General features: G+C 46.6%; 1 protein-coding gene and 1 non-coding gene across 3 annotated transcripts in view; one reads left to right on the plus strand and one right to left on the minus strand.

Moving 5' to 3' along the window:
• Positions 1 to 84: 84 nt before the first annotated feature.
• Wipf2 (WAS/WASL interacting protein family member 2) overlaps positions 85 to 12797 on the plus strand; it is a 30840-nt gene continuing 18127 nt past the window's right edge. Inside the window, exon 1 of one of the 2 annotated variants that reach the window (XM_050156624.1) lies at positions 85 to 224. The gene's annotated coding sequence lies outside the window, so the exon portion shown is untranslated. Of the gene's footprint in view, positions 225 to 438; positions 460 to 12797 lie in introns of those variants that run through there. The other variant, XM_050156625.1, reaches the window with a different exon arrangement.
• Positions 5318 to 5424, minus strand: LOC126510580 (U6 spliceosomal RNA). Its single transcript, XR_007594437.1, has one exon. It is a non-coding gene; the product is annotated as a U6 spliceosomal RNA (small nuclear RNA).

The following is a 12797-nucleotide window of genomic DNA, read 5'->3' on the forward strand; positions in this document are numbered from 1 at the left end:
CTCCGGGCGCCCGGCTGCCTCCTCCTTTTTCCCCCGCCTCCATTTTGTTCGCGGACGCTGGGGACGGTGGGAGCAGATCCATTTCCGGGTTGGCAAAAGGGGCGGCGGCGAGGAAGAGAGCTTGCCGCGGGGCGAACGGGCAGGACTGAACCAGGACTCAGGGGACGGAGGAGCAGCCCCGGCCAGGTGGGGAGGACGCCGGGGCGGCCGAGCCCGCCGCTGAGGTGACCTGCGGACCTGAGTGGGAGGGAGGGAGAGAGAGCCGGGGAGGGGGTCGGGGGGGGGGAGGGGACGCCGGGGGAGGGGCCTGAGGCGGAGAGGGGGCCTGGGGGCGGGGCCTGGAGACCCTGGCGAGGGGGCGTGGGCCGTCCGAGTGGAGGGCGGCGGTGAGCGGCCGGTGCGGACCGGGCAAATGGGCAGGAGAGACAGGAAATTAGAGATCCTGAAGGGTTGGGTGAGGTGAGTAAGACGGCAACTCTGGGTGAGGAAGGAGGGGAGCCGTGCGCAGAGGGGGAGATGGGGAAGGGAGGGAGGACCTGTTGGGAAAGGTAATTATTAGCAGGGATGCTCCGAGTTGAGGAGAGCGGTGTGACATTTCGTGTTGGTGTAGGTGAACAGGAATGGCTGGAGGAGATGTGGAGAGTGGTGGGGGAGAGGGAGTCGGGGAGATGTCTGAGATGCGTTTGCGAGCTCCTGGAGTTGGAGGTTCCTGTTGGAGGGGTGTGGAATGAGGGGCTCTGGGAATCTGAAGGCGCCGAACGTAGGCTGTGTGTGCGGTTGAGTTACTGATGAGGAGTGATTAGGAAGACATATTCTGGAAGGATAGTATTGGAACGAGAAGCGGGAGGAAGCTGCTGTGTGCTGGAATCTGCACCCATCCCTGCTGGGGATTGATCCTGGTCCACTCGTGTGCTGGGCAAGGGCTCTCTCTACCTCTAAGCTGCACCCGAGCCCTGGAATGCTTTTTTTTTCCCCCTTTGGTTTTTCGAGACAGGGTTTCTCTATGTAGCCCTGGCTGTCTTGGAGCTCACTCTGTAGACCAAGCTGGCCTCGAACACCCGAATGCTGGGATTAACGGCATGTGCCTATTGCCTAGCCGGAACTCTTATTTTTAAAGCAACTTGAATAGTACTAGATTAATCTCTCTCCGGGCCCGTTCCGTTTTTTCATGCTATTACATTTGCTTTAGAGTTCTGTCTTCTGACTTGCTACATGATTTTGGCTACTCTCTTCTCTCTTTCTGGACCAGAAGAGAACTTTAGTACTCTACCTCAAATATAGATTTACATGTAATTTTGAGACAGATCATTAGACTCTCTTCCTCCTTTTTAATACAGCTCTGTCCCATCTGTTCCCCTAGAAGATTGTGTTAACCAATTAGATCTTTGAAGTCGGTGGTGTAAAGAAAAACAGGATTGAGATATGCTATTAATTTTTTTTTTTTTGAGACAGGGTTTCTTTGTGTTGCCTTGTCTGTACTGGAATTTGCTCTGTAGACCAGGCTGGCCTTGAATTCACAGAGGCGCTTGCCTCTGCCTCCCAAGTGCTGGGATTACAGATGTGTGTCACCACTGCCCAGCATTTCTATGCATTTTAACATATAATCTTTCATCTTCTAATATCCTTATATCTCTAAATATTTTTAATAGTCAACATTTTTATGTTACTGTGTTGGTGACCACCAGGAGGAAGATCTGGACCTTAGAGTCGGAAATGAATGAGTTCACTCATTAGTGACTTCGAGAAGGCAGGGTTTGATTTTCTGAGTCCCCGAGTATTGAGTATTTTAGAGAGGTGAGCCGTGTGCCTTGGTTCACTTGGTACCTGTGGCCTTGGCAGAGGGGAGACCATGCTTGTCGACGGGATTAGATGCTTTACTATCTATCACTCTTTGGAAATTCTGCTTTAGCCTTTTCTTAGGCTGTGATGCTTTGAACACTTAGCTGGGAAGTGAACTTGTTCCACCTTGTGTCTGAGAGTCATGGCTTTTCTGAGGTCTGATGTGGATTTGCCAAAGCCAAAGACTGGGCACTCACTCTTGATATCAGAAATGGTGTTTACACTAGTGGGTGCCGATTAGTGCTGTGGCCGCAAAGGTGAGATGCAGGGGAGGGAAGGACATTGGAAGAGGGTAGCTTTTGAGTTTTACTATGGAGTTTAGGAAAAGTAACCCTGTTCTCTAGAAGGGAATATCATCACATAGTCCTGCTCGACTTTAGCCCTCTGAACTGCTCCCCTGCACACTTGAGTGTGTTATTCCTGTTGCCCTCAAATAATTCTGAAGTTCATGGGCTGTTAGTTCAGGCTGTTCTAGGAAACCCTCGTCTTCACGCCAGCTTTAGGAGGAGCTGCCGGCATGAAGTGTGCCCGCATATTTGGAGATAAAAACCTGTGGAATAGTGTGCTGCTGGGTTTTCGTTTTGTTTGTTTTCTTGAGACATAATTCCCCTGTGTAACTCTGGCTGTCCTGGAACTTGCTCTGTAGACCAGGCTGGGCTTGAATTCAGAGATCTCCCTGCCTCTGTCTCCCGAGGTGGGGTTAAAGGCACGTGCTAGGGGGCTGGAGAGATAGCTTACAGGTTAAGAACACTGGCTGTTCTTCCAGAGGACCTGGGTTCAATTCCCAGCAACCACATGACAGCTCACAACTGTTGGTAACTCCAATTCCACGAGATCTGACATCTTCACACCAAAGCTATTAATAAATAAATAAATTGTGTTTAAAAAAAATAAAGGCACGCGCTACCACTGACTGGTTTTTTTAAACTTTGTTCTTCAGAGGATTTTGCTCTAACTTACAGAAGCTCGGGGCTATTGCAATGACCTGTTTCTTTAGCACAATGATGTTCAGTTTTTCCTGTCCTGTCACATTTTCCCAGTGTTCTGCTTCAACTAGGCTAAGTGGACAGTGGCAAGTCACCCTCCCCTCTTCTAGTGGGCATCCTGTCCGTGTCACAGCTTGATGCCACCAAAATGAAAGGATCCTTGACTGCTTCAAATGCGGAGGGTGACAGAAGCTGAGCTGGGTTTCTTAGCCAGAGAATGGCCTCTGTCAAAGCAGAGAATAGTTGCAGAGATACAAACTGGGACCTTGAAGCTGTGACTAACATTTTGGCGACATGCGTCCATTTGCCAAATGACTCCTTTTCTTAGGAGTGTGACTGTCGATCTCTTTCTCAAAGTAAGCTCTTGTTAGCTGTTCTCCACACAGCTCCCAAGCAGACGCTGGCAGAGTTCTGGATGACTGACTGTCTCTTGCAGGATATGGGCCTTGGATTAGAGTGCATGGGGCGTTCCACATCAAAGTGAAGCCCACTGGTAGATCTCAGGAACTGCTCTGCTGGGAAATAGAGGCAGATCTTCGCTCAATGTTTTGGCAATTCTTCATTTATCTGGTGATTAACTGTAGATTCATTGCATTTGTTTAACTTTGCAAGGCCAGGGCACTGAGGAAACGGCGTTCCAAGCTTCCTGTGTTCTCGCTCCCATATCTCTGAGCCGATGAACCTTACAGGCTGAAGTTAGGAACATATCAACCTTTCCTTTGCCTTTTTTTTTTTTTTTTTTTATCCATCAGTGCTTGGGATTGAATCTAGGACTTCATGTGTGCTAGGCAGGTGCTCTACCACTGAACAACACCCCCAGTCCCAGTAAGTGTTTACTGGCCTTATCTATGACAAGGTAGTGAAAAATGTCGCTGGGCAATGATGTTGCACGCCTTTCAATTACAGGACTTGGGAGGCGGAGACAGGTAAATCTCTGAGTTCAAGGCCAGCCTGGTCCACAGAGCAGGACAGCCCAGGACTGTTACAACGAGGAATTCCATCTCGAAAAACCAATAAATAAATAATAATTTAAAAAAAGATATTGATTTCGGGTGGTTGTGGTGCGCCTTTAATCCCAGCACTTGCAAGGTAGAGGCAGGCGGATCTGTGTGAGTTTGAGGCCAGCCTGGGTTACAAGAGCTAGTTCCAGGACGGGCTCCAAAGCTACAGAGAAACCCTGTCTTGGAAAAAACAAACAAACAAAAAAAGATATTGAAAAAATGTTAAATATAAGGCAGATGTGGTAGTTCCGGCACTTGGGAAGCTGAGGATGACTGCAAATTCAAGTCCAGCCTGGGCTACAGAGCAAAAGCTAGTTCCAGGACTGGTGCCAGAGCTACTGGAAAACCCTGTCTTGAAAAAACAACAACAACAACAACAAATATTTGAGATCAGGCCTCACTCTGTAGTACTTCAGAGTTCCAAGTTCCTAACACTTTGAGATGTGGCTCACAACTAACTCCAGATCCAGGGGATCCAGCTTCACCTTTTGGATACTATGGGTATTTACATGTGTGGCGTGCACTCACCTTTGGGTGACACACAATTTTTTGTTTTGTTTTGAAACAGGGTTTCTCTGTGTAATAGCTCTGACTGCTGTAGAACTCGCTCTGTACACCAGGCTGTTTTCAAGCTCAGAGATCCACCTGCCTCTGCCTCCCAAGTGCTGAGATTAAAGGCGTGCGCCACCACCTTTGGGTGACACACGACTTTTAAAAGAGAAATAAAGGTGAAAGTGGTGTTTGCAAATTTTATATGTTAAATTGTGTTGAGGCTTGTTTATAATCCCAGTATTGAGGAGGTGGAAACAGATGAATCAGGAGTTCAAGTCCAAGGCCTTTGTTCAAAAAACAAATAAAATTTATATTTTAATTAAGTAATACAGGACTGGAGAGATGGCTCAGCGGTTAAGAGCACTGACTGCTCTTCCAGAGGACCTGGGTTCAATTCCCAGCACCCACATGGCAGTTCACAACTGTCTGTGACTCCAGTTCCAGAGGACCTGACATCAATGGCAAAATACAAATGCACATAAAATAATATTAAATAAATGGCAATAAATAAATTATGTGGCATGTTGGCTCATGCCTACAATGTCAGCACTCCAGAGGCAAAGGGTTGCATTTGAGGCTAGCATGGGTTGAAGGTTAGCTTGAGCTGTACAGCAGGACCCACAGACTATATGTAGCTCAGTTCTAGGACAGTTGCCTAACAAGTACAAGGAGGAGGCCCTGAGTCCCGTTCCCACCATTGGGGTAAGGGTATATAATATGCTCTACCTTTTTGGCTTGCCGTCAGCTCAGTTCACTTGTTCCATCTTTACAGGGGTTGTGAACTGCCTGATGTAGATGCTGGGAATCCAGTTCAGGTCTTCTTGCAAGAGCAGTGTGTGCTCTCAATGGCTAAGCCATCTCTGCACACAGTTTTTAAAACCAGTGTAGCACACTGTTAATGCTACTACATCTTTTGTTTGTTGTTTTGTTCTTGTTTTTTAACACATGGACTACTCCACAAATTCTCATGTCATTTTTGTGCAGGGGCAATGCTGATCTTCTCTGTATTGCTCCAACTTTAGCATATTGTGCTGCCAGATCGAGCATGCGTCTTTTGTTTTTGAATCTGTTTTGGTCATTATTCCCCATTAGTGATAAATAGATTTGCCCTGTCCTGATACAGAGTCAGACTTTTCTGTCTTTTATAGACGAAGCTTCCAAACATTACCACAACTTAGAGTTTGTCTACCAACTGAACTGTAGCTCAGCCCTTAGCTATTAAGAATAAACTGCATGTGTGTGCATGGTTGCTCACACATGCCTGTGGAGGATTGAAGAGGTTGTCAGAGTCCGTCCAGCTGGAGCTACAGGTGGTTGTGAGCCGGCCAGTGGGGAAGCTGGACTTCAATTGGGTCATGTGTAAAGACAGCAAGTACTCTTAACAGTGGAACCGTCTCTCTAGCCCCTTGTTTTGTTTTCTTTTTATTTATTTATTTATTTTGCATACAATATTCTGTCTGTGTGTATGTCTGCAGGCCAGAAGAGGGCACCAGACCTCATTACAGATGGTTGTGAGCCACCATGTGGTTGCTGGGAATTGAACTCAGGACCTTTGGAAGAGCAGGCAATGCTCTTAACCACTGAGCCATCTCTCCAGCCCTTGTTTTGTTTTCTTAAGGCAGGGTCTTGTAGTTCAGGCTGACCTTTTTGTTTGGTCTTTTTGGTTTTTGGTTTTTCAAGACAAGGTTTCACTGTTTAGTTTTGGCTATCTTGGAACTCGCTTTGTAGGCCTCGAACTCACAGAAATCCTCCTGCCTCTGCCAGGATTAAAGGCATGTGCCACCACTGCCCAGCCAGGCTGGCCTTTAAGTGTGTGCCGCTATGCTCAGTTTTTTTTTTTTTAAATATGTTTTCCTTTGAAGTGATTTTGAAGCTCATGGAAAATAAGGAGTTTCCCTAGTGTGCCAGCGCTGTGCTGCATGGTAGAGATAGAGCCGAGAACAAACTGACTGAGTCTTTGCCTTGCGACAGTTGTGGTCTAGTGGAAAGGACCTCCACTAAAGAACTGGTTACCGTTGCTGGTGGTCCTTGTGCATGTAGCTGTTGGGGAACCCAGGCAGTTAGGGGGGACCATGGAGGAACTGAGGGAGGAAGAAAAGGCTGACTGAGGGGACAGACCTAGGGAAGAAGTTTGTTTTGAGGAAAGAAGGTTCTCAGAGCTGGTGCCCGGTGAGAAGTGGAGAGGCCAGAGGCTAGAGGATGTGGGCTTTCCTGGAAGATCTGGTAGGTACTCCAGTTAGCTCACTAGTTCATGTTCAGGGCCTCAAGCAGGCTAGCCCAGTCTCTGCCTCTGAGCTGTACCCCAACTGCCGCTTCCAAGAATTTTGAACTCAATGTCAGGATACTTCCAGGTAACCTTCTATGTGCTAGTTTGCTGCTGTGGATGCTGAAGTTGTCTGCATCATAATGTTTGAATCTCGTTTTCCATCAGAATTTCCCTTAATGAAGCTTATCCCTTTAGTCTCCCCTCCTCCATCCCCATTCCCCCACCCCCGTCTTGTAAATTAAGCCTGGTTGGCAGGGTTAGGTTTTCAGATTACTGGGGCACAGTCTTTAGGTTATGGGGGATGATGGGCTTGTTAGTTTGCTATCGAGGAGACAAAGGGATCTGTACTTGTAGGGCGTTATGACAGCTTTGGGGGTCTTCCTGGGGCCGAGGAGAGAATCCAGATGTTCTTGTGAACTGCTGTGAATAGTGTTCTGTCATCTGGTCATTTGGATCGTGTGTCTGCACAGGACACATAAGTTTTGCTGGGCCTGCAAGCGAATGAGTCCCCTGAGGGGAGGCTGTCATGCCCGAGTATGAAAGGATTTTTACCTGGGACATTGTATCTGCTGACTTTTGCTCAGAAGTCCCACATTCAAAGCCCAGATGGTCCTGTTTGATTGAGCACTTTTCTTATGTAATTGGATCAGCTTGCCCTGCTTTCATAACTTCAAGTAGACTCTTGATTTAGCAGCCTATCGCTGGTGATCAAGGAATGACAATGTGCGAGTTTTTCTAGCATTTTATCGCAAAGCGACTGCATTTCTGGTGGCTCAAGGGTATTAGAATGTGAGAGAAGAGACTTCAGCAAGGAATGTCACAGCGCTGTTATTAGAGTATCTGTGGTGAGTTGAGACTTAATACATTCTGTTTGAAATGAGGCATGACACCTCTGTGTGTGAAGTCTGATCAGTGTTTCATGGAGCATCTGCTTAAGTTTCTTTCAGGCCTTTTTTTGTGGAGTCTGTCATCGGGTTGTCTTCGTTTCTTTGTATGTGCTTTTCTGCTTTGTGTTTAGGATACGCACATGAAGGAAGCTCTGATGGAGATGGGCAGCTGGTTATGATTTGGCTAGCTTACTGTGCCAGTACTGTTTGCCAGTCAGTGACGAGGTTTCTAACTTTCTTGTTTGTAATAGATTTTTTCCCCCAAGTTTTGGCTGGCCTTGACCTCTGGATCTTGTTTTCAGTGTAATGTTACAATAATAATGATAATGATAATAATAATAATAATAATAATAAACAGTACCAGGCAGGGGTGGAACACGCCTTTAATCCCAGCACTTGGGAGGCAGAGGCAGGCGGATCTCTGTGAGTTTTTTTTTTAAAGATTTATTTATTTATTATGTATACAACATTCTGCCTTCATTTATGCCCGCATGCCAGAGGAGGGTGCCAGATTTCATTACAGATGGTTGTGAACCACCATGTGGTTGCTGGGAATTGAACTCAGGACCTCTGGAAGAGCAGCCAGTGCTCTTAACCTCTGAACCATCTCTCCAGCCCCAGCCTGCTCTTTAGAATGAGTCCTAGAACAGCTAGGGCTACACAATGAAACCCTGTCTTGCAAAACAAAAACAAACAAAAATTTATTTAAAAAAGTAAGTCTTAATGTTATCTATGCTGGCTTCAAATTTCTAGGCCTAAGCCATTTCCTGTTTCAGTCTCCTGAATACTTGGGACTATGGTTGTGTGTCACTACACCCAGTTTGGTCATGATTTCCTTTAGTGTACTGGAGGTTGCTCACATATTTGGCCTCTGATAGAGTGAGTGCTGAGGTCACTGATTACCCTGTGGTTACACCCAGACTGTGGCACAGATCCAGGTCACCATTGGTAGCCTGACTCCATTAGAGATTTACAGGAGACACAGGTGCTAACGTCCATTTAATTTTTTCTTTCCTGTTGGTGAGCACTGCAGGTGATGAGCTGTGGTGCGTGTGTAGGGGTTGGAGGCCATCTTTACGGAGTGGTTTCTTCCACCATTCTTGGGTTCCAGGAATCAGATGTAGGTTGTTGGGATTGAGGGGCAAGCACCTTTACCTGCGGTGCCACTTTGCTGGCTTTCACAGGTTTTGGTGGGAGGTAAACTTTTTTACTCTTATTTATTTGGTTTGGTGACAGATCTAACATTGGCTTTCTCTGTGTAGCCCTAGCTGTCCCAGGACTTGCTCTAAAGATCAGGCAGACCTCAAACTCAGAGATCTGCCTGACTCTGCCTCCCAAGTGCTGGGATTTTGGGCCTTTATTCTTTTTCTTTTTTTTTAAATTTAACTTCTTTATTGACTCTCTGGGAGTTTCACATCATGAACCCTGATTCTGCTTACCTCACGGTCCCATCCCCCCATATCCTCCCCTCACCCCTGCCATGCCCCATCACAAAAGAAAACAAAACAAAATAAGCAAGCAGGCAAAAGCAAAAACAACGTCCCCCAAACAAAACAAAAGCAACAACAACAAAAATCTCTTGCTTCTCCTTCTTTCCCACCTCTCCGTCTCTCCAATGGGACTTTGGTGTATCATGCAGTATACCCCTTTGTCCCATTAGCTTTACTTAATATTCAATGCAGTGAGTCACTGGTCTGGTTCAAGGCCTCTGTTTTCTGGTACACCACCATCACTGGCTCCTCACCAGAACGCCTCTAGGACATCCTGTGGCCGCCCCAAGTCTTAGAGATCCTGTAGGTATCGGTCCACAGGACCAGTCCCTTCACACACTCCTGCAGGTCCTAGATGGTACTCTAGGATCTAGTAGATGCTAGGGTGGGCCTGGGTGGTAGCCGAGCTGATCAGTCCAGGCTACTGGGGCCACCCCTCAGGAGAAGGGACAAAGTCAGCTCCCCTACATGCATGCCCTTGTGGTTGGTTCAGCCTCCCCTGTGGTGAGGGGTGGGAGTGCAAGGGCCAGCTCTCTTGCTTAGTGTCCAGCAAGAGACAAGGCCAACTTTCCCAGGGCCATCAAAGGGCATGGCCGGCTCAACCTGGCCCTCTGATTTCATCTCGCATGGTTCCTAAGGCCTCCTGAGGTGACACAGGCCACGGACATCAACACAGACCCAGACATGGCCCTCAGCAGCATCTTGGGCCTAGATGGCATCCTGGCTCTGGGTGGAAGGAATGGCCGCTCAGGTAGGAATGGTTCAGACTATGGTTGGGCCTCTATGTGACCTTTGGTAGCAATACAGGACGTGGACTTCAGCACAGACCTCAGCTGCAGTAACAAGGTCCTTGGCGACAGATGGCTCTGGATGTCACCCCACCCCAGTGGCAGTATGCTTTTAGCCGTTATTCTTATGAGGTAGTTGTTTATATCCTTTCTTCTTAAAACACGGTCACAAATACACACATAATTAAAAATAAAAAACGAAAACTAAACTAAAAATGCTGGGAGCAGTGACTGGTGAGCTGGCTCGGTGGGCAAATGCACTCGCTGCCAAACCTGACAGTCTGAGCTTAGTGCCCAGAGCCCTGACTCCCCAAGTTATCCTCTGACCTCAGAGTGCACCTATGGCAAATACACTCGGACCCCATACCTACACTGTGGAACACACACACAATGAATAAATGGGGTGACGGTCGCTATGTAACCCAGGCTGGCCTCAATTTTTCTTTGTAGCTGAGGAAGACCTTGAACTTCTGCTCCGCCTGCCTTCACCTCCCAGGCAGCCATGCCCAGGTTGTTGTCTCATCTTTGGTTTTTCAAGACAAGGTTTCTCTGTAGCTTTGGAGCCTGTCCTGGAACTAGCTCTAGACCAGGCTGGCCTTGAACTCACAGAGATCCACCTGCCTCTGTCTCCTGAGTGCTAGAATTAAAGGCGTACTCCATGGCCAGCTTGAGTTTCTTTATTTAACAGATATCCTAAATGTGACTTAGTACAGGTGAGCTCAGAAACCCCGTTCCAGAAGAGCTCTCTGTAAACATTGGCATCCCTTACATCTCTGAGGAAAACTAGGGCTTTCCCTGGTATTTCCTTTATATTCAGAAGGTTTCAGTCTGCCTAGTTTTGGTCTTTTGGGCTGGATTTCTAAATTAGAAGATGTGTCTTTTAGCTGACGAACTCCTTTCTTCCCAAGAGTGCTCCCCCCCACTTGAGGAATTTATTCAGGTAATTCTTCAGTAAAGGAGCGAAGTCAGTCTCCTAAATCTAGACCCTCCCTAGTTGTAAAGCTGGCTGATGGTAGTAAATTTTAGCTGTATGACTCCATTTTTCTTGCCAATATATCTAAGCACCCTGGTTTCTGGGAGATGTGGGTGGGGAGGAAATATTAATTATGAACATTGAGCTACTCTGTCATTTAACTGTAAAATTCAGGACTGTGCTAATGTCTCTGGTGAAATGGAAAATGGATGCAGTCTTTGCGAACACATGTAAATCATCTGCCTTGGGCTTCCACATCTTTTTGGAGATGACAATGCACTGAGATTTTGAAGTTGGATTTTTTGGTTTTGGAGACAGGGTCTCAAGTTCACAGTCCTTCTGCCTTTACCTCCCAAGTGCTAGGATTGTAGACATGTGCCACCAAACCTGGCTTTGAGGTTTGTTTTTAACCATGACCATATGAAGGGCACATTTGCGTCTCCCATCTATATGATAGATTCACAGACTGAGAAAAGAACCGCTCTGTCCTTTACTCTAGTCAACAAATCAGCTGGAAATATGTTTGCAGCGGGCTACTCCTTGGATGCTGTCAATTGCCTGGAGGTCAGGAGCTGTGTAGTACTTGTTAATGTTGTGGAGGCCGAGTGTACCACCATAGTGACCAGTTCTTGGATATCCCTGTGTCTGTTAGTTAGCCACGTTGACTCTGGCATTGGGTGCGTTTACATCTTCTGATGGGTAGCTCTATAGAAACAGCTCTATGTTTTATGTATTTTATTTTCTGCTGAGGAATAAACCCGAGGCTGTGTGCATACTCTACTGCTGGGCTCAGTGGTAGAGTATGCACACAGCCTCGGGTTTTCTAAAATTTCAATATTATGATTTTGTGTGTGTGTGCAGTGTGTGCAAGTGCAAGGCATACATGTGGAGCCCAGAGGGCAACTTTTGCGAGTCAATTCCCTTTTCCCACCGTGTGTTCCGGGGCTTGAACTCAGGTTGTCGGCTTTTGTGGCAAGTACTTTTACCTGCTGAGAAATCTGCTGGGCTCATTCCATCCTAGACTCTTTCCAAAAATGCTTTTACAAGTTATGTTTGAACAGTTTGGATAAACAAAGTTGAAAAACTACTATTGAACAAAAAGTGTGACTGTCTCGTGCTTCTCCACTGGCTGTCTTAACTACCACCGATTTACTGCAGTTAATATTGTATTTTGTGTTTCTCTGTTGCAGAACTGGATTGTCCCTTTGCTTTGAGGAGCGGAGTGTGGTAGGGCTGGAGGGGTTTAGTGAAGTCACTCCTGATGTGTTTGGGGTGCTGTTCAGACATTTAATTTACAGTTTCTCTTGCATTAGTTGTCTCTAGTCTTCATTATCATGAAGCCATTCTTTGCAGTGTGGTTGTTTAATTGAATGTGAATATGGATGTCTCCTTGTTTATCATCCTTTTAGTTAAGTCTTCTGGACTTTCCTGTATCTAGAAATAACCTAATATTTAGACATAGAAAATAAGTAGACATCTGCATTTACATTTTGGAGTTTAAAAAATAATCCAGGGCAAGAAGAGAAAGCTCCTTATGGGGGAAAAAAAAAACAACTGGTTGATTGAGCTGTATCTGTTTTGTTTTGGTTTTAGGTAAGGTTTGCTATCGTCCACCCAGCCATCTCCCTCTTCCTCCCACGTGCTGGGGTTACAGGTGTGCTGCATGGCAGCTGTCGTGCTTCTTAGAGCTCTGGAGCTACTGTCCTGGAGTAAAGGAGCCAGCTGTGGTGTGTACCTGTAATCTCAGCACTCAGGAGGCAAAGGCAGGAGAGGTAAGGACTCAGGGTCATCATTGTCTACATAGAGTTCAGAGTCAGCCCCATATATTTGAGACTGCTAATCCATCCATCCACCCATTTTTTTTTTTTTTTTTTGAGGCAGAGTCTTCACTGGGTAGTTGTTGTCTACCTGCCTCTGTCTCTGAGCGCTGAGATCAAAGGCATGCACCAACACTACTGGCTAGAACTTTGCTTTAAAAAACAAAACTGCGGGGGGGGGGGGGGGGGGGGGGGAGG

The sequence above is a fragment of the Alexandromys fortis genome, unplaced genomic scaffold (genome assembly GCF_014885135.2).
Source record: "Alexandromys fortis isolate MF-2015 unplaced genomic scaffold, M_Fortis_MF-2015_v1.1 scaffold_31, whole genome shotgun sequence".
NCBI classification, from domain to species: Eukaryota; Metazoa; Chordata; class Mammalia; order Rodentia; family Cricetidae; genus Alexandromys; species Alexandromys fortis.